The sequence below is a fragment of the Hyperolius riggenbachi genome, chromosome 3 (genome assembly GCF_040937935.1).
Source record: "Hyperolius riggenbachi isolate aHypRig1 chromosome 3, aHypRig1.pri, whole genome shotgun sequence".
NCBI lineage: Eukaryota > Metazoa > Chordata > Amphibia > Anura > Hyperoliidae > Hyperolius > Hyperolius riggenbachi.
In genome coordinates, this window is record NC_090648.1 from 30,524,137 (window position 1) to 30,545,599 (window position 21,463).

At 50.7% G+C, this 21,463-nt stretch overlaps 1 protein-coding gene across 2 annotated transcripts in view; it reads left to right on the plus strand.

The window, feature by feature from the left end:
* Positions 1–261: 261 nt before the first annotated feature.
* LOC137560899 (vitelline membrane outer layer protein 1 homolog) overlaps positions 262–21,463 on the plus strand; it is a 41,750-nt gene continuing 20,548 nt past the window's right edge. The window contains exon 1 of one of the 2 annotated variants that reach the window (XM_068272059.1): positions 262–495. The gene's annotated coding sequence lies outside the window, so the exon portion shown is untranslated. Of the gene's footprint in view, positions 496–16,489; positions 16,638–21,463 lie in introns of those variants that run through there. The other variant, XM_068272058.1, reaches the window with a different exon arrangement.

The window sequence follows — 21,463 nt, forward strand, 5'->3', positions numbered from 1 at the left end:
TATATATATATATATACACACACCAGATAACAGAACACAGGAGTCTGGATCACACAGAATATACAGTAACACACACAATATATACAGACACGTCTCAGCAGAATCAGCACACGGAAGAATAGTCGTACAAGCCAGGATCAATAACCAGAGAATGCGAAGTACAAAGGCAGGAGACAGAGAATAGTCAGACTAGCAAGGATCAAATACCAGGAGTACAGAATACTGGAACAAAGTTCAGGAACACAGGACTTGATGGCCAGAGTCACAACTGCAGCGAGCAGACAAACAGACGGAATGACCTAGCAATGTGCTGCTAGCAAGTCCATCCTTTTATATGCAGCACATTGCTCAGGTGACTGGCCAGAATCTTCCACAGCTCCATCCGCTGGTGAGCCGAGGAACAGCACTGCTCCCAGCAATATGAGAGCCACCTGCTGGTAAACAGCTGAAGTCCACCTCAAGTTCCTTAGTGCTGCCACCAGCAGGATGACACAGGTACAGATCATTACAGTGAGTGAGTGACAGGGAGGCCCTTTAGGGAGTGAGTGAGTGACAGGGAGCCCCTTTAGGGAGTGAGTGCCAGGGAGCCCATTTAGGGAGTGACTGAGTGACAGGGAGCCCCTTTAGGGAGTGAGTGAGTGAGTGACAGGGAGGCCCTTTAGGGAGTGAGTGAGTGACAGGGAGGCCCCCCCTCTAGCCGCCGCCGCTCCCCCCTACCTCTCAGCAGACCTCAGGATCAGCGGCGACCCGACCAGTTGTACGAGCGGGCGCTGGACGCACCCGCTCTATATGCGGAAGTGATGTCACTTCCGCATATCAGTGCGGGCACTGGGTCCTAGCGCCCGCACGATTGGTCGCCGGCTCGCCACCTGATCCTGAGGTCTGAGACTGTCAGTGACGCGGCGGCTGGATGGAGCCGCTGAGTCTGACAGAGGGGGCGGCCGGGCGGAGATCCGTGGCACCCCAGGACAGATTGGGGGCACGTGCCCCCCCAAAACAGGGCTAGCGACGCCCCTGCCAAGTGACATGTGCCAAGTGACACGTGCCAAGTGACACGTGCCACGTGCGAAGAGACACGTGCCAAGTGACAGTCAGACAGCAGAGGAGAAGACACTAGTGCACACTAACACATTAATGAATTAACAATAGTGGAGTGATAGTGAAGGCGTTAATCACTGAGCTTATCACTGTGTACAGCCCTTGGCCCAGCAGCACTGCAGCTGTGCAGCACACACTCTGTCACACTATGAGCAGTGGCGTAGCTAAGGTGCTGTGGGCCCTGATGCAAGTTTTACAGTGGGGCCCCCCAAGCACTCTATACATAACAATTGTAAGTATGTAAATGCTGCTGGACTGCGCTCTCCACCTCCTAAAAAATGACACAAAACAGCCTCACATAGCATAACTCTGCATGGTCCAATCTATACACACTGCACCCGTGTCTCAGTGAATAAAGTGCTCCACACGCTCTTTTTAAGATTGCGCTCACCAACTCGTAGCCACCTCAGACAACAGGTGGATCTAGCGCTCAAAGCAATATCCTCAGGCACTTGGTACTGTTCTTCGCCTTTTTCTTTAATATTAAAATTTCTTCCACATAAAAATATATAAAAAACACAATAGTGTGATATTGCTAGACAATTGTAAGCCTCCCGCGCTTTGAATGCGCACTCACTTGATATCCACTTGTATCTTAGCGTATCACAGGTGGTACAGCAGCGAGGTCTGCCCAGCGTGTGGTGGATGAGCGGCGTCCCGTCTCCCCAACCCTTACCGCGGCGTTCCTCCCGCTTCAGCGTACGTTTCCTAAGCTGCTCAGCTGTTCCGGTAGCTACCTCAGGTGACTCTCAGCAGACGCGCTGGACGTGGCTCCGCCCTACGCGTTTCGACCAATCGGTCTATCAGGGGCTGACGTCACCAGCGCGTCAAGCCTCTTTTATACTGCCTCTAGCTGTTCTCGCCCATTCATTGGGTAAGATTTCAAATATCCCGACGGGCTACTCCATAATGGAGTTTGCTTTGCTCCTTTATGCGTTTCATATATGCATCTTCCCCACATTTGAATAGATGCATATTTGTGGGCAGACATCGCTATTTTCCATTAAAAATAACAACATTTTCCATTAAAAATAACAACATTAAAACAATTTATCTAAATCTATTACACATCACTTATTCTTCCCCTGTATTCCTTCCTACTGCCATCTAGTGGTTCAACACAAATGTACCCCTATTTCTTTCCTCTCTCACAATATATTACCACCCTATAGCCCAGTGCAGTAACCTTCATCCTATTGTTTCCATTTTATTACCCCTGTGAATACCTTCCACCCCTTATTTTTATGGTTTATGGGAGTATGTAGTACAGAACAGAGCAGAGGCAGGCAGACTAAAATACAGCCTTTTCTGCCTGAGGGGTTAACTTACAGAGCCGCTCTGCTTCTTATCAGCAAGTGTAGATAGCTCTGTCATTTTCCAGCCAGCCGCTCCTGTGTGTGATCTCTGGCAGGAAATATCAGGAGGAGGAAGAACAGCAACTTCCTCTTCAGCATACATGTTGGGCACGCACGGGCCCCTTAAGAGGGCGGGCCAAGTCGCCACGGCGACCGCTGCGACCGCAGGCCCTACGCCAGTGGGGGAAAAAAGGGACCAAAAAGACCTCCTACTATAAAAAAGCAAAGCTTGGTGTAATTTGCCTTCCTAAAACAGAAGGAAATCTGCAATAATTCAGCTATAAGTGAACATTTGTGGTTACCCACAATGCACTGCTACTAAATATGCAAACATTTCCTTTACACCCTTAGTAAGGCCCCGTTCAAACTTGCGTTTTTGCAAAAAAACGGAACAGATGTCCGGATCCGTTCCATGCGCATCCGGATCGGACGCATACGGTTGCACTCAGGATCTGGTCCGGATCCGTTCCGTTTGCATCCGATTTTTCATCAGTAGGTGATCAGGTTGATATCCGGATCTGTTTTTAAAGAGATACAGACTATATACATTCTTGGGGTCTGGGAGGTCTGCAGAAGCCCTGGGGTCATTGTTGGAGACAGCCTGAAGTGTGGAGACCATCCTTGGATATAGAGACTGCAGTTTGGATAGTGGATCCAGTGTTTTTGTACTCATTTTACCTGGGAATCGTCTCCTTTTTGATTTTTACCTATACTATGTGGGAAGAAGGCGTGCTCCTCGCAGGAGATGGTGGGTGCACCAGGCAGGTAGCTGCTGCACCTGTAGAATCAGGTCCTCAGGTGTGTAGGGCCTCACCTCTTCCTCCGACATGCTGCCAAATATCTCCAGCCACAAGTCACTGCTGCCCCACTCCTCAAACGCTGGGCCCATGAAAATGCATAGGAAGTGGGTAGAATGTCCAGATTTTTTATAGCCAGTGTATTGCCTCCTTTCCGTTTCTCATTGGTTCAGCTGTGCGGATGGTGCAGTCAGGATCAGGTCCGGGTGTGGCGGCCGGATCCGACGTACGTGAAAAATAGAGCAAGTTGAAAAAGTGTTCGGAGTCTGTATCCGGTCCGGATCCAGTCCGCGTGGAAAGGACGAGTATGTACGCATCCATAGACTATCATTGGATTGCCAAACGTCCGTTCCATTTGTACAGTATACGTTCCGGATCTGGTCTGGAAAATCCTGCCTAAGCCAAGCAAGCATCCGGAACCACTGGTGTATAGCAAGCCTATAGCTTTACATTTTACACAGCCAAATCAAACCCACATGTGACAGCCTGTTTCAGACTTTTGGTCCTCATCAGTACATGGCAGGGATTGATAAGGCTGTATGAGATAGGGCTTGGACCAGTACAACAGAGTAACCAAGCAGCTCAGGGTGACCCAAACCACTCGGAATGTATAGGTAGATTAAAGGGACCAAAAAGACCTCCTACTAAAAAAAGCAAAGCTTGGTGTAATTTGCATTCTTAAAACAGAAAAAAATCTGCAATAATTCAGATATAAGTGAACATTTGTGATTACCCACAATGCACTGCTACTAAAAATGCAAATTATTCTTTATCACCCTTGGTAAGTCAAGCAAGCCTATAGCTTAAAGTTTTACACAGTCATATCAAACCCACATGTGACAGCCTATTTCAGGCATTTGATCCTCATCAGTACATAGCAGAGATTAATAAGGCTGTATGAGATAGGGGCTTGGACCAGTACAACAGAGTAACCAAGCAGCTCAGGGTGACCCAAACTACTAAGAATGTATAGGAGGATAAAAGAGAACAAAAACCCCTCCTTATAAAAAAAGCAAAGCTTGGTGTAATTTTCCTTCTTAAAACAGAAGCAAATCTGCTATAAGTGAACATTTGTGGCTACCCACAATGCACTGCTACTGAATATGCAAATTATCCCTCTTTGCCCTTGGTTTGATATGACACTACTTCTTCTTCTTGCTTGGACCAGCCCCTTCTTCTTGCTTGGACCGGCCCTGGGGGCAGGGCGCCAGTGGTGCTCACCGCCAGGTCGTGATCACGGTTACGCGTGGATTCACGACCATTTTGACGCATTCCGCCTCGGACACGCTAAGCCGTGAATAGATTTTCAACCACGAAAATCTGCTTCGGCTTCGCGTGAATGCGGACAGAAATCCGCATTCACGCTCGTGAAACCCGGCACTGAAGTCGTGGTTAGCGGAAATGCGTCAAACTATGCGGAAGTGACACATTGCAGGCCAATCAGAGGGCCCCAGCCAGGCCCTAGCAACCAATCACAGGAGGAGAGCTATGCCCTCCCCTCCTGAATATAAAGCGGCGGCCATGATGGAAAAGCTCTGTCCTTGCTAGACTGTGGTGCTGAGAGGATTATCTCCAGGCCATTGTTGTTTGAGCAAGTGCATTTATTGTGTTAAAAACAAAGCGTTTTTTTTGCTAACACTGCTCTTATACTGTACACAGTTAGCTAGTCAGTGAGTGATTGCTGTAGTTAGTTGTAGTCAGTGTAGTGTAGTGGGAGTGTGGGAGTCTAGTGATTATTTAACTGTGTGTAGTGCAGGCAGGTTCAGTGCTGCAGTGTAGTCAGTGTAGTGGGAGTGGGGATTATCTGTGTGTAGTGCAGGCAGGCAGGTTAGTTAGAGTGACCATATTTTTGTGGGTCCAACCTGGGAGGGGGGGGGGGGTGGGCGGCGCGCGCAGCGCGCCGCGGCGAAAAGTGGGAAGGAGTGAGGAGCACGCAGCGGCGAAGACTGGGGGAGGGGGGCGGCGCGCCGAAAAAATGGGCGTGGCCATGACATTGTATGGGCGGAGCTAACGTAATGATGTAACAGCGAGGCATAAGAAAGCAGTGTTTACGCCATGATGTGGACAAACGAGACTTTGTATCATGGGTGTGCAGAAACTGTGTGATGCTAATAGTATACCGTAACCACAAAGCAGCAAACATAGCCATCTATGACCATTAAATAATAAATGCAGTAACAGTTACCCCGGACACCAGAAAATAAACGCAATAGGCAACATGTCAGTATAAAATAAATGCAATGCGGGCAAACATGTCAGTACAAAATAAACGCAATGCGGGCAACATGTCAGTACAAAATAAACGCACTGCGGGCAAACATTTCACCAGAAAAGAAACGCACTGCGGCCAAACATTTCACCAGAAAAGAAACGCACTGCGGGCAAACATTTCACCAGAAAATAAACGCACTGCGGCCAAACATTTCACCAGAAAAGAAACGCAATGCGGGCAAACATTTCGCCAGAAAAGAAACGCACTGCGGGCAAACATTTCGCCAGAAAAGAAACGCAATGCGGGCAAACATTTCGCCAGAAAAGAAACGCACTGCGGGCAAACATTTCACCAGAAAAGAAACGCACTGCGGCCAAACATTTCACCAGAAAAGAAACGCAATGCGGCAAACATTTCGCCAGAAAAGAAAACGCACTGCGGGCAAACATTTCGCCAGAAAAGAAACGCACTGCAGGCAAACATTTCGCCAGAAAAGAAACAATGCGGGCAAACAATAACATTTCACTAGAAAAGAAACAATGCGGGCAAACATTTCACCAGAAAAGAAACAATGCGGGCAAACATTTCACCTGGAAAAGAAACAATGCGGGCAAGCATTTCACCTGGAAAAGAAACAATGCGGGCAAACATTTCACCAGAAAAGAAACAATGCAGGCAAACATTTCACCAGAAAAGAAATAATGCGGGCAAACATTTCACCTGGAAAAGAAACAATGCGGGCAAACATTTCACCTGGAAAAGAAACAATGCGGGCAAACATTTCACCTGGAAAAGAAACAATGCGGGCAAACATTTCACCTGGAAAAGAAACAATGCGGGCAAACATTTCACCTGGAAAAGAAACAATGCGGGCAAACATTTCACCTGGAAAAGAAACAATGCGGGCAAACATTTCACCTGGAAAAGAAAGCATTTACTCACCTGGCAGAAGTGTCCGGCCTCTGGCGCGCTGCTCCGTCCCGGGACCGTCTTCCTCCTCCTGCTCTTCTCTCCCGCGCTGACAGGGCTACGGCAAGATGGCGCCCGAAGCCCTGTACTAGTGACACAAATAGGTCTCCAGTACAGGGCTTCGGCAGCCATCTTGCCGTAGCCCTGCTCGCCTGCCGGTGTCGGAAACAGACACCGGAAGAGGAGGCTGGAGCGGGGCTGCGGGCAATGAACTGGCACGGCGTCTATAGACGCCGCTGCCAGTTCATTGAGGAGAGAGTGGCCAGAGTCCCGAGGCCGGGACGTCCCGCTGCTGAAAGCGGGACGTTTCCCGGGACCTCATTAAGCCTGGGACAGCGGACCCCGAATCCGGGACGTGTCCCGGGCAATCCGGGACGTCTGGTCACTCTAGGTTAGTGCAGCTGCAGTGTTCACTTGTATATTCCAGTGACAGTTATACACTTGTACTATTTGCAGGCAGCCAGTCACACCGCCGGCGCCGCCACTCTCTGCCAGCGCTGTTCATTCATTCTGTCAGTGACCTTGTGCCGTGCCCAGTGTCCACTGCTCGCTCGCTGGCATATAAGCATCTCATTACACACTTGTATATTATTTCAGTGACAGTTATACACTTCACTTGTACTATTTGCAGGCAGCCAGTCACACCGCCAGCACCGCCACTCTCTGCCAGCGCTGTTCATTCATTCTGTCAGTGACCTTGTGCCGTGCCCAGTGCCAGCTGCTCGCTCGCTGGCATATAAGCATCTCATTACACAGTGTGACATCCTTGTGTGCCCACTGCATCCTTCAGTGACCTAGTTGTATATCCAGTGCCCACTGCATCCTTCAGTGACCTTGTACTGTGCCCACTGCATCCTTCAGTGACCTAGTTGTATATCCAGTGCCCACTGCTGTGCCCACTGCATCCTTCAGTGACCTTGTACTGTGCCCACTGCATCCTTCAGTGACCTAGTTGTATATCCAGTGCCCACTGCTGTGCCCACTGCATCCTTCAGTGACCTTGTACTGTGCCCACTGCATCATTCAGTGACCTAGTTGTATATCCAGTTCCCACTGCTGTGCCCACTGCATCCTTCAGTGACCTTGTACTGTGCCCACTGCATCCTTCAGTGACCTAGTTGTATATCCAGTGCCCACTGCTGTGCCCACTGCATCCTTCAGTGACCTTGTACTGTGCCCACTGCATCCTTCAGTGACCTAGTTGTATATCCAGTGCCCACTGCTGTGCCCACTGCATCCTTCAGTGACCTTGTACTGTGCCCACTGCATCCTTCAGTGACCTAGTTGTATATCCAGTGCCCACTGCTGTGCCCACTGCATCCTTCAGTGACCTTGTACTGTGCCCACTGCATCCTTCAGTGCCGTTGTACTGTGCCTGGTGCATCCTTCAGTGACCTTGTACTGTGCCCACTGCATCCAGTGATTCATTACTAGCAACATGTCTGGCAGGGTTTCGCGGGGTGAGAGGAAAGGGAGTTCAATTGCCTCAGCCACTTCTGGGACTGCTCCACGTCCAGGGAGAGGACGCCCAGCTGTACGTGGTCGTGATGCAGCAGAAAGGGGGGCAGCAAAGCCTGGGCCGAGTCAGCGGACGCCATTGTCCAAATATTTTTAAGTTTCTGGTCCCCGTGTGGTGGTTGAGCAAATGGAACCTGACGTACTCATGGACATCATGACTTCCTCCCAGACCTCTACTGTGAGCACCACTCCAAGCAGCAGCAGCAGCCAACGTCCCACGCTTGTTGTGACATCCACCCCAGCACCCACTGGTCAGCAGCCCTCCCAGGATGACAGCGTTCTGTCCCTCAGTCCAGCATCTGGGAACCTGCTGATGCAAGAAGCTCAGGACTTACTGGGGACTGATGTGGCAGAGATTGAGATCGGGCCACAATCACAAGCGTTGTTGAGTTCTGGTGATGAAGAAGAGGGGTCTGTGTCTGGGGATGTAGGGACAGAAGAGGAGGCGGGGGAGTCAGAGGAAGAGCTGGATTATGATGATGCTGCTGATGATGACGACGTTGTGGACCCTAACTATGCGCAGCCTGCTGAGTCCGTGGAAGAATGGTCAGAGCAGGATGCCGAGTCACCTCGGCCTAGGCAAGGATATCGCCATATGTCAGGCAGGGGCAGGGGCATCGGCAGCAGTGGACGTGGAGGAAGTAGACAGGACACTGCTATAGCCGGCACCACCACCATGCAACCCCCGGCAACTACTACCACACATTGTTCCGCTGCACCCTCTGCTAGTGGGGGCCGCAGTAAATTAAAGTCACCAGTGTGGGATTGCTTTGATGAATGTACTGATGACAAAAGGTATGCGGTGTGCAGGTTATGCAGCAAAAGATTGAGCCGTGGGAAAAGTCTGTGCAAGATGGGTACCTCATCCCTCCAGGGCCACCTGAGAAGCTGCCACTGCCGCGAGTATGCGGAGTTTAAGAGGAAGCAGGCACTGCTGGCAGGGGTTCCTGAGAGCAGAAGGCCCACCAGCGCAGAAGCATCATCCTTCCCTCAGGGTCATGAATCCCCCACAGCAGCAGCAGTAGTAGCACGCAAGCGCTCTTCCACCTCGGCTACTCAGGACACAGACATTGAGGCTGGCAGCCAGTGGTCGTCTCTCTCCTCTGTCTCCCCTGCATCCCAGCGTCGTCAGACCCTGCTGAGCGACACCTTTCAGGGTCTGACCAAGCCTCTGCCTCCAAGCCACAGGCGGATCCGCAAACTAAATGGCTTGCTCGCCCGGGCCATGGCATCACAGCTGCTTCCCTACTCCCTGGTGCAGGAGGGGAGCGCCATGCGGACGCTGCTCCAATTTGGCATCCCCGAGTGGCAAGTCCCCAGTCGCCACTATTTCAGCAGGAGCGCGATCCCAGCACTCCACAAGTTTGCGGTGGAAAACGTGGCCCGTTCCCTGGACTACTCTGTGGGCAAGCGGGTCCACGTGACCATGGACTCGTGGAGTAGCAGATTTGGGACAGGTCGCTACCTGTCCTTTACGGCCCACTGGGTGACACTGATGGAAGGGAGGGAGGACAAGAGCGCATCAGCCCAGCTAGTGGTGCCACCATGCGGGATCAGGGGGGATGCAGAAGGGTCCTGTCACGACACTCCCTCTGCACCCGGAAAGCAAGCCCGCCTCGGCAGCAGCAGCGCCAAGCCTCGGCACTGCCAAGCCCTTTTAAAATTGGTGACCCTGGGGAAGGAGAGGCTTACGGCCACCAACGTCCTGGCCGCCCTCAGGAAGCAGGAGCGGAGGTGGCTGACCCCAGAGGCCTGGAAGTGGGGTATGTGGCAGCCGATAACGGGGCCAACCTGGTGGCAGCAGTGCAGCAGGGAAACCTCCAGCACATCCCCTGCTTGGCCCACGTGCTCAATCTTGTGGTGCAGCGCTTCTTGCGCACCTACCAGGGGATGAGCGAGCTGCTGCAGGATGCCCGGGCGGTGGTACGCTTTTTCCGCCGGTCAGCCACTGCCTCTGCACTCTTCTCCACCTTACAGCAGCAGTATGGAAGGCCACAACACCGGCTGATCATCGACATGCCAGTTCGCTGGAATTCGACTCTGGCCATGTTGGAGCGGCTGTGTCAGCACAGGCTAGCTCTTAGGGCCTACATGCTAGACCTAAGTGTCCCCAGCAACCAGCAAGTCCCCATGATTACTGCCACTCAGTGGACACTGATGCAGCAAGTATGCCTGGTGCTGAGTCCCTTCCTGGAGGCAACCAAGATGGTCAGTGAGGAGCGGGCCTCTGTGTGCCAGTGGGTGCCCTTGGTTTGTCTACTGGAGCAGGCAATGGACAATTTAATTGAGCGTGGGGATGAAGCCCTGAGGTTGGAAGAACAGGAGCAGATGGCAGCACAGTCCAGCTCAGAGGAGGGCTCACAGCAGGTAGTGTAAGAGTTGGAGGTCCCTAACCTGAATGAGGAGGAGGAGGAGGAGCAGAGTGCAGCAGGCGTTGTACGTGGATGGCGGTTTGAGGAGGACAACGACATGGCACAGGAAGAGGACAGGCATGCGTTATGGGACAATGGCGAGGACGAGGAAGATCTTGCTGGCAGGGCCCACTTGTTTCCCATGGCTGTGCACATGTTGCGCTGCCTTCGCAGGGACCCCCGGGTGATCCAGATGCGTTCAAGGGATGACATCTGGATTACCTTGATGCTTGATCCCCGTCTGAAGGGGAAGCTGGGAGACTTAATGACGCCATCCACCACCGAGCAACGCACAAGGGAGTTGAAGGAGGCCCTTGTGCGCAGACTACTGGAAGCATTCCCCCAGCCTTCCACCCCCACTGTAACTGCTCTGCCAAGCCAGCAAGAGGTGCCTGCCATTGCCACTAGCAGCACAACAACAACCACCAGCACCAGCAGCAGCAGCAGCAACTGGAGCCCCGGAGACCTGAAGAGCCTAAGCAAGAGCCTGTATGCAGTGCAGCAGCCCATAACAGAGGTGCCCGCCACAGCATCCACCACCAACCAGCACAAGCAACGACTGACCACCATGGTGTCTGACTATATGGGGTCATCCAACGGGCTCAATGACACCGACAGCCCCATGGACCCCTTGGAGTACTGGGTCAAGAGACTGGACATCTGGAGCGAGCTTTCCCAGTATGCCCTGGAACTCCTATCCTGCCCTCCTTCCAGTGTCCTCTCAGAGAGATGCTTTAGTGCGGCCGGTGGCGTGGTCACAGAGAAGCGCTCTCGGCTCTCCCACGCCTCTGTGGACAAACTCACCTTCCTGAAAATCAACCAGGCTTGGGTGGAAGGTGAGTTCCTGGCCCCTATTGTCGGACACAGGGGGACATGAAGTGGCTGCTGCATGTGCTGTTGTTAACTATGCCTGCCTTTATAAAGACAGTTACTACCTGCCTATTGCCTACCTTGGTTAATTTTTTGGTGTTATGGTACTACTACCAGTAAGTTGCCATGGTCCTCCTTCTGAGCTGCTGAACTGACCGCCCTCTTTGTCCTCCTGACTCAGTCGCTACTACACTCTGCGTTCACACTGCCCGGGTCACTGGGTGCATTTAATTTTTTGGCCAGCACTATGACGCTGTGCTACTACTACTACCACCAGTATGTTGCCATGGTCCTTCTGTGCTGCTGAACTGACCGCCCGCATTGTCCTCCTCCTCCTGACTCAGTCGCTTCCCGCTGCTGCACTCTGCGTTCACACTGCCCGGGTCACCGGGTGCATTTAATTTTTTGGCCAGCACTATGACGCTGTGCTGCTACTACTACCACCAGTATGTTGCCATGGTCCTTCTGTGCTGCTGCTGCTGCTGAACTGAACGCCCGCTTTGTCCTCCTCCTCCTCCTGACTCAGTCGCTACCACGGTACCACCAATGCACTCTGTCTGCGTTATCACTGCCCGGGTCACCGGGTGCATTTAATTTTTTGGCCAGCACTATGACACTGTGCTACTACTACTACCACCAGTATGTTGGCATGGTCCTTCTGTGCTGCTGCTGCTGAACTGACCGCCCGCATTGTCCTCCTCCTCCTGACTCAGTCGCTTCCCGCTGCTGCACTCTGCGTTCACACTGCCCGGGTCACCGGGTGCATTTAATTTTTTGGCCAGCACTATGACGCTGTGCTGCTACTACTACCACCAGTATGTTGCCATGGTCCTTCTGTGCTGCTGCTGCTGCTGAACTGAACGCCCGCTTTGTCCTCCTCCTCCTCCTGACTCAGTCGCTACCACGGTACCACCAATGCACTCTGTCTGCATTATTACTGCCCGGGTCACCGGGTGCATTTAATTTTTTGGCCAGCACTATGACACTGTGCTACTACTACTACCACCAGAATGTTGGCATGGTCCTTCTGTGCTGCTGCTGCTGAACTGACCGCCCGCATTGTCCTCCTCCTCCTGACTCAGTCGCTTCCCGCTGCTGCACTCTGCGTTCACACTGCCCGGGTCACTGGGTGCATTTAATTTTTTGGCCAGCACTATGACACTGTGCTACTACTACTACCACCAGTATGTTGCCATGGTCCTTCTGTTCTGTGCTGCTGAACTGACCGCCCGCATTGTCCTCCTCCTCCTGACTCAATCGCTTCAACCAATGTACTCTGTCTGCGTTCACACTGCCCGGGTCACCGGGTGCATTTAATTTTTTGGCCAGCACTATGACGCTGTGCTGCTACTACTACCACCAGTATGATGCCATGGTCCTTCTGTGCTGCTGAATTGACCGCCCGCATTGTCCTCCTCCTCCTGACTCACTCGCTTCCACCAATGTACTCTGTCTGCGTTCACACTGCCCGGGTCACCGGGTGCATTTAATTTTTTGGCCAGCACTATGACGCTGTGCTGCTACTACTACTACCAGTATGTTGCCGTGGTCCTTCTGTGCTGCTGAACTGACCGCCCGCATAGTCCTTCTCCTGACTCAGTCGCTACCACCACTGCACTCTGCGTTCACACTGCCCGTGTCCACTGACAACTCTGCTGCGATGTCATTGCTAATTGCTGCAAAAAAAAAAAAAAAAATTACAAAAACCTCTCTGGGGCCTTTTTGGCGTCAGCCACTCATCCTCCTCCAGCGGTACCTTCGCCGCCAAGTGCCATTGGAACTCGCCTTCACCTCTTTGATTGCTTAACGCGTATATCCCTTTTTAAAACCACGTATTACCAATTAATAGCCCCATTTACAGTGGTGATTTGTCTTTAAAAGCCATTAAAAAAAAAAGAAAAATTTTGGAGAATTTTTTATGTTGAAGTTATGTTGCCCCTTATCACCTCGATAATCCATGCAATTTGGGGGATTGTAGCATGTATGGGGGCTTTGTTATTAACGTTAAAAGAAATTCCGCCTCCGGGCGGGAATCCACGCGTGATTACGCCATTCATGGCAGAAAATCCGCGTGGTTGCGTGGACGCGGACGAAAATCCGCATGCGGCGGGGCCGAATGCGGATTTTTTTTTTTGCAACCACGCGGATTGCCGAATTCGTGGATGAGGCACATCCGAGCACCCCTGCAGGGCGCTACTTCTTCTTCTTGCTTGAAGGTTGAGGCACTTACGCTATTATATATATAGAATTAATAGATGACTCGCCTGGGTATTGCTGTGGTTGAGGGTATGCAGCAGTATCTCAAAAAATTATATAAATAATGACTATAAGCTAAAGACACTGCTCCACAGCAATAGTTCCCTGGAGAGGCATACAATAAAAAATAGGTTTTGAAACCTATTATGGTTATTATAGTAACACTTGTTACCAGGCGCGTAGCTAGGGGGGGGGGGGGGGGGTCGGGGTAGGACAAGTGCTGGGTCCCCAAAGTCCCACGGAGGTGAGGTCCCCTGAGCTGCAGTGGTTTTTTTTTTTTTTTCGGGGGGGGGGGGGGGGAGGGAGGGTAGCAGAGCAGAGAAAAGGGAGACCTGTGAGCAGCGGTAAGGAAGGGGAGCCATCTCCCCTCTCCTTCCCTCACCTTAGGGTGCTCTCCCTCCCTCGCTGTCCCCTCCATTAATGTCCGGGTGTCTGGCGCAGCGGGCGGACCTCACCTCCGTCTCGCTACAGCGCCGGAAGTTCGGGTGCCGCAGCCGCTGCTCTGGTCTGGACCAGACCAGAGTAGCAGCAAATCCATCCGGCGCTGCGACGACACGGAGGTAAGTTCCGCCCGCTGCGCCAGACACCCGGACATTAATGGAGGGGACAGCGAGGGAGGGAGAGCACCCTAAGGTGAGGGAAGGAGGGGGGGAGATAGCCCCCCTTCCCTACCGCTGCTCACAGCTCTCCCTTTTCTCTGTGCTGCTCCCCTCCTGCTGGGGAGGGGGACACCTGGCTACCTACTCTGGGGACATATACCCCTGCCCACATATACTGGCCACATATACACCTGCCTACATATACTGGGACATATACCCCTGACTACATATACTGGGCACATATACCCCTGCCTACATATACTGGGGACATATACCCCTGACTACATATACTGGGCACATATCCCCCTGGCTACATATACTGGGGACATATACCCCTGCCTACATATACTGGCCACATATCCCCCTGGCTACATATACTGGGCACATATACCACTGACTACATATACTGGGCACATATACCCCTGCCTACATATACTGGGGACATATACCCCTGCCTACATATACTGGCCACATATACACCTGCCTACATATACTGGGACATATACACCTGCCTACATATACTGGGGACATATACCCCTGCCTACATATACTGGGCACATATCCCCCTGCCTACATATACTAGGACATATACCCCTGCCTACATATACTTGGCACATATACCCCTGCCTACATATACTGGGGACATATACCCCTGCCTACATATACTGGGCACATATACACCTGCCTACATATACTGGGACATATACCCCTGCCTACATTTACTGAGACATATACCCATGCCTACATATTCTGGGCACATATACCCCTGGCTACATATACTGGGCACATATACCCCTGGCTACATATACTGGGCACATATACCCCTGGCTACATATACTGGGCATATATACAGTACAGTACTTACACTACATAATATAGACATATGGCAATGGTAGGGATTAGATTGTGAGCTCCTTTGAGGGACAGTTAGTGACAAGATATATATATATATATATATACACTGTACAGCGCTGCGTAATATGTCGGCGCTATATAAATACTAAATAATAATAATAATATATACCCCTGGCTACATATACTGGGCACATATAACCCTGACTACATATACTGGGCACATATACACCTGGCTACATATTCTGGGCAGATATACCCCTGACTATATATATACTGGACACATATTATACCCCTAGCTATATATACTGGGCACATATACCCCTGCCTACATATACTGGGCATATATACCCCTGGCTGCATATACTGGGCACATGTACCCCTGGCTACATATACTGGGCACATATACCCCTGACTACATTTACTGGGGACATATACCCCCACTACATATACTGGGCACATATACACCTGGCTACATATACTGGGCACATATACACCTGGCTACATATACTGGGCACATATACCCCTGACTATATATACTGGGGACATATACCCCTGACTACATATACTGGGCACATATACCCCTGCCTACATATACTGGGCAGATATACCCCTGGCTACATATACTGGGCACATATACCTCTGGCTACATATACTGGGGACACATACCCCTGCCTACATATACTGGGCACATATATCCCTGGCTACCTGTTCTGTGGACATCTCTACCCCTGGCTACCTGTTCTGGGGACGTCTATACCGCTGGCCACCTATTCTGGAGACATCTGTACTGCTGGCCACCTATTCTGGGGACACCTATAGACCTGGGGCTACCTATTTTTGGGGAACCACTGCTGTCAGATTGAGTGTATTTTGGGGAACTGCTGCCAGGTGAGAGGTGTCTACCATATTAAGGGGGCATTCTGCCTATTTATGTGAAATGCTGTCTATTTATGTGCCTCATGACTGCTGAATTTGTCTTGTTGGGGGCCTCATGGTTACTGAATTTGTCTTGTTGGGAGCCTCATGATTTGTTGGGGGCCTCAAGATCGCTGAATTTGTCTTGTTGGGGGCCTCATGATTGCTGAATTTGTCTTGTTGGGGGCCTCATGGTTGCTGAATTTGTCTTGTTGGGAGCCTCATGATTTGTTGGGGGCCTCAAGATAGCTGAATTTGTCTTGTTGGGGGCCTCATGATTGCTGAGTTAGTCATGTTGGGGGCCTCATGTTTGCTCATGATTGCTGAATTTGTCTTGGAACATGCTGGAAGGTACATACTGAGGGAGGGAGGGTGGGTGAGCATGAGCCTGCTAACCTCCATGTACATTTGGCTCCACCCATAACCACGCCCACATTTATTATGTGGCCACGCCCCATTTTTGGCTGCGTGTGTCGCAAGCTTCACCTTAGGGGGCGCATTAATAGTCTTTGTCCCCGGGCGCTGAAAACCCTAGCTACGCCTCTGCTTGTTACATAGATATGTCTGCTCGTTTGTCTTAGTGTTAAACAGACCCCTCACCAAGTCTGAGAAGGAGAGAGAAAGAAGAAAAGAGACAGAAGAAGATAGAAGTAGAACAGCAAGAAACAACACAAGACAGAAACAAAGACAACAAAATCAAAAAGGATCCTCAATAGAAATCTGAATAATAAAAAAAAAATCACATGGCACCACAACTTAATAAGCATGATGACTCAGTAAAGGTTTGTAACCCTTCATAACTTGTGATAGTTATTACCTAAGAGACATTAACAACTCTTAACTATGGAGAGGCATAGACTGGAAGAAAGTTGCTTGGTGGTAAGCCCTGCTTCCAAACACTCCCTCGACCTAAAGAGGAGAAAGACCTAAAGCTATGGGCTGGATGCGTCACAACACCCTTAATAGAGACTAGTCAACCAAGAGTATAGAAGTAAAGGACAGGACCACCACATATGTAACTGAGACCCCACCTTTGTGTGGCATCGCCAGCAGAGATCAGACACCACAAGGAACATCTCATGTAGAGCTAATGGGCACCTATACCTATTTAAAATAGTGGATTGTGTAATGGCTAAGGGCTCTGCCTCTGACACAGGCGACCTGGGTTCAAATCTCGGCTCTGCCTCTTCAGTAAGCCAGCACCTATTCAGTAAGGAGATCTATGGGCAAGACTCCCTAACACTGCTACTGAGTGCGCTCTAGTGGCTGCCTCGCAAGTGCTTTGAGTCCAGCAGGAGAAAAGCGCTATACAAAAAAAAATGTATTATTATTAAAATTGCTTATAATTCCTTTCCTGCAAACGGGTAGACATATAGAATGCATGAGTAAGCGTAAATGCTTTACACCTTTGATCTGTGGAAAAGGAAATTCCCAACATTCTTTCCCATTTTGTACAAAAGATAGGGAGCACATCAAGTTCCTCTTCCCTCAACAGCCCGTACCCCAGAGAGACCAGAGGAGTAGGTTTGGAGCTTCGAAAACTAGTGAGATTAGTAGCCACAACACTCCCAGCACCCAGAGACTTGCAAGAGGATGTAAATGGTTTCCAGACTAGTTATTCTGAACCCAATGAAAACCCAGCATCTCGGAATCAGAATCAGTTTTATTTCGCGAAGTACAGCAGAGCTATACTTGGAATTATTTGTGGTTCACATGGCATAGACAGCGTAAAGACAGACATACAATACATACACTTTGAAGTGCAGTAGACAAAAAAAGATGCTGACAAGGGCCCTGAGTCCATTTTCGGATAAGAACCAAGGCAGGCAGCGGCGTGGGCCGGCTGACCGACCCAGCAGTTTTTGAAGCAGGCCGGGCAGGGGGAGGTTGGAGTTCAGTAACCTAACGGCTTCAGGGAAGAAAGTATTCTTCCGCCTGGTGGTTTTGGATGGAATAGTTCTGTAGCGACGGCCCAATGGGAGGAGCTTGAAGTAATGGCTGCCAGGGTGAGAGGGGTCACGGGAGATCATGGTGGCCCTAGTGCATGAGACCTGCATGGCAACAGTGGCCTAGTAATATGGGATTGGTGGGTGAAAACACAGAGGGGGAGCCTGATCTGACATGTCTGACCTGAGACCATGAACTTCTAACAAGGGAGAGAACGGAGTGACACCTTAAGCCGGGAGGAAAAGCTGGATTATCAAACGTGTGAAAGAGGACCCTGGATGGGAAGAGATTTTAAACTTTACTCTGATTCTACTCCAAATTGATATCGCCTGTCTTGCTAGGGGGGAATGTAACACGAGGGTGGGATTAGATCAGAATCCATACATGGTAGGGATTGGGAAAGGGATTCCTCAGAGTATGATTCCCTAACAGTTTTGTTTCTATACATCCAGTCTATTATCCTTGCTACAGTCAGGGCCGGCCCGCTCATGAGGCGGGGTGAAACTTTTGCCTCAGGCGGCATCTTTCTAGTAGCGACACCCGCCCGTCCTTGGGTGCGGGGAGCCGGCCGCCGAGCCGGAGGGGTAGCGGGCAGGACGGGGGTATTGGGCCTAGCGGCGGGGAGGGGGGTCGGACCCCCCCCTCCCTTGCCTGGGTCCCCCGATCTGCGCTCCCCTCCAGCCTTACATAGTGAAGCAGCCACTACTCGTAAGAGGCACGGGCGGGGAGGACTCACTCCTCCCCGCCCGTGCCTCGTACGAGTAGCGGCTGGCTGCTTCACTATGTAAGGCTGGAGGGGAGCGCAGATCGGGGGACCCAGGCGAGGGAGGGGGGGTCCGACCACCCTCCCCGCCGCTAGGCCCAATACCCCCGTCCTTCCCGCTACCCCTCCGGCTCGGCGGGGGGGGGGGGGGGGGCGGAAGCAGCAGCATCAATTTTTTAGAAATTTGCCTCAGGCGGCAAAAAGTGTAGGGCCGGCCCTGGCTACAGTTGTGTTCAAAATTATTCAACCCCCACTGAAATTGAGTGTTTTTGGCCAGTTTGACATTGATTTTGATCATTTCAGTCATCTTGTTTACAATTAAATCAAAGAGGTACTTGTAAGTCAGACAAATATAACATAACATTTATAATGAAATAACCACAAATGTCTTTTCTGTGCTCACATCATTATCAGTTTTAATCAACCCCCAAGTGACATTCATTCTTAGTACTTAGTACAACATCCTTTTCCAGTTATAACAGCTTTTACACGTGAATCATAGCTTGACACAAGTGTCGTGCAGCGATCTACGGGTATCTTAGCCCCTTCTTCATGGGCAAAAGCCTCCAGTTCAGTCACATTCTTAGGCTTGCGCACTGCAACTGCTTTCTTTAAGTCCCACCATAGGTTCTCAATCAGATTTAAGTCTGGTGACTGCGATGGCAACTCCAAAATGTTCCAGCCTTTAATCTGCAACCATGCTCTAGTGGTCTTGGAGCTATGCTTGGGATCATTGTCCTGTTGAAAGGTCCAACGTCTCCCAAGCCTCAGGTTTGTGACGGACTGCATCACATTTTCATCCAATATCTCCTGGTACTGAAGAGAATTCATGGTACCTTGCACACGCTGAAGCTTCCCTGTACAGCCCCAAAGCATGATTGACCCCCCGCTATGCTTCACAGTAGGCAAGGTGTTCTTTTCTTCATAGGCCTTGTTCTTCCTCCTTCAAACATAGCGTTGATCCATGGGCCCAAACAGTTCTAATTTTGTTTCATCAGTCCACAGATCACTATCCCAAAACTTTTGTGCTTTGCCCACATGACTTTTGGCATACTGCAGTCAACTCTTCTTATTCTTTGGAGACAGCAAGGGGGTGCGCCTGGGAGTTCTGGCATGGAGGCCTTCATTACGCAGTGTGCGCCTTATTGTCTGAGCTGAAACTTCAGTACCCGCACCTGACAAATCTTTTTTCAGTTCCTCAGCAGTCACACGGGGACTTTTCTCCACTTTGCGCTTCAGGTAGCGCACAGCAGTCAAAATCATCATCTTCTTTCTGCCACAACCAGGTAGCGTTTCAACAGTGCCCTTTGCCTTGAATTTGCGAATGATGCTTCCTATTAGAGATGGGCCGAACGGTTCGCACGCAAACGGTTCCAGGCACACTTTGGGTGGTTCGCAAGCGAAGGCGAACTTTCCCGGAAGTTCGGTTCGCCCCCATAATGCTCCATTAGGGTCAACTTTGACCCTCTACCTCACAGTCAGCAGGCACATTGTAGCCAATCAGGCTACACTCAGTCCTGGAGCCACTCCCCCCTGTATATAAGACAGGGAATGCCGGCCATTACACTCACTCGTGTGCCTGCTATAGTGAGAGTAGTGCGAGTTGCTGCACACTGTTTCTCCTAGGGAAAGATTAGTTAGGCTCTTGGCTTGTTAGCTTGCTCCTGGCTGATTCTTATTGCTATAATAGCACGCCACAACAGCTCTTTTGAGAGCTAATGTTCTCCTGATGTGTTTTTTTTTTGTGTTGCCCACTGACACTGCATTATACAGCCCGATCTGTTGCAGCTGGACCTTGGTAATTGCTATTAATCTGCCAGCCAGGCCCTGCCTACCTACCTATACTGGGACTCCTACCTATGCCTAGCTAACTACTGGGGCACCTACCTATGCCTATCTACCTATACTGGGACACCTACCTATGCCTACCTACCTATACTGGGACTCCTACCTATGCCTAGCTCACTACTGGGACACCTACCTATGCCTATCTACCTATACTGGGACACCTACCTATGCCTACCTACCTATACTGGGACTCCTACCTATGCCTAGCTAACTACTGGGGCACCTACCTATGCCTATCTACCTATACTGGGACACCTACCTATGCCTACCTACCTATACTGGGACTCCTACCTATGCCTAGCTCACTACTGGGACACCTACCTATGCCTATCTACCTATACTGGGACACCTACCTATGCCTACCTACCTATACTGGGACACCTACCTATGCCTAACTAACTACTGGGGCACCTACTTACCTATACAGGGACACCTACCTATGTCTACCTACCTACCTATACTAGGGCACCTACCTATGCCTACCTACCTATACTGGGACTCCTTCCTATGCCTAGCTAACTACTGGGGCATCTACCTATGCCTATCTACCTATACTGGGACACCTACCTATGCCTACCTACCTATACTGGGACACCTACCTATGCCTACCTACATACAAGAAGATAATAAGGTAGTTACTTAATTGTGGACAGACCAAATTTGATCAGCTGGACAGTCACTGTTGTTCTATCATTGAGCCACAGCCCGGCGACCATATGGGCTTGAAAACCGCCACGATCTGCACTCTCGCCATGGTGCGCACCAGTCCAGCACGGCCGTCACTACACAAACAGTTGTTTGCGGTGCGTTACACAGTGAGTTTGGTGTGCCAGTGTGAAGCAGTACACTAATTACACTACCTGATTGATGTATACACATGCAAGATGTTTTAAAGCACTTTAGGCCTGCAATTTAGCATTCCATGTGATTTCTGCCTTTAAAACGCTGCTTTCCGTCAAATCCAGATTTTTCCCTGGGACTTTTGGCATGTATCCCACTCCGCCATGCCCCCCTCCAGGTGTTAGAACCCTTGAAACATCTTTTCCATCA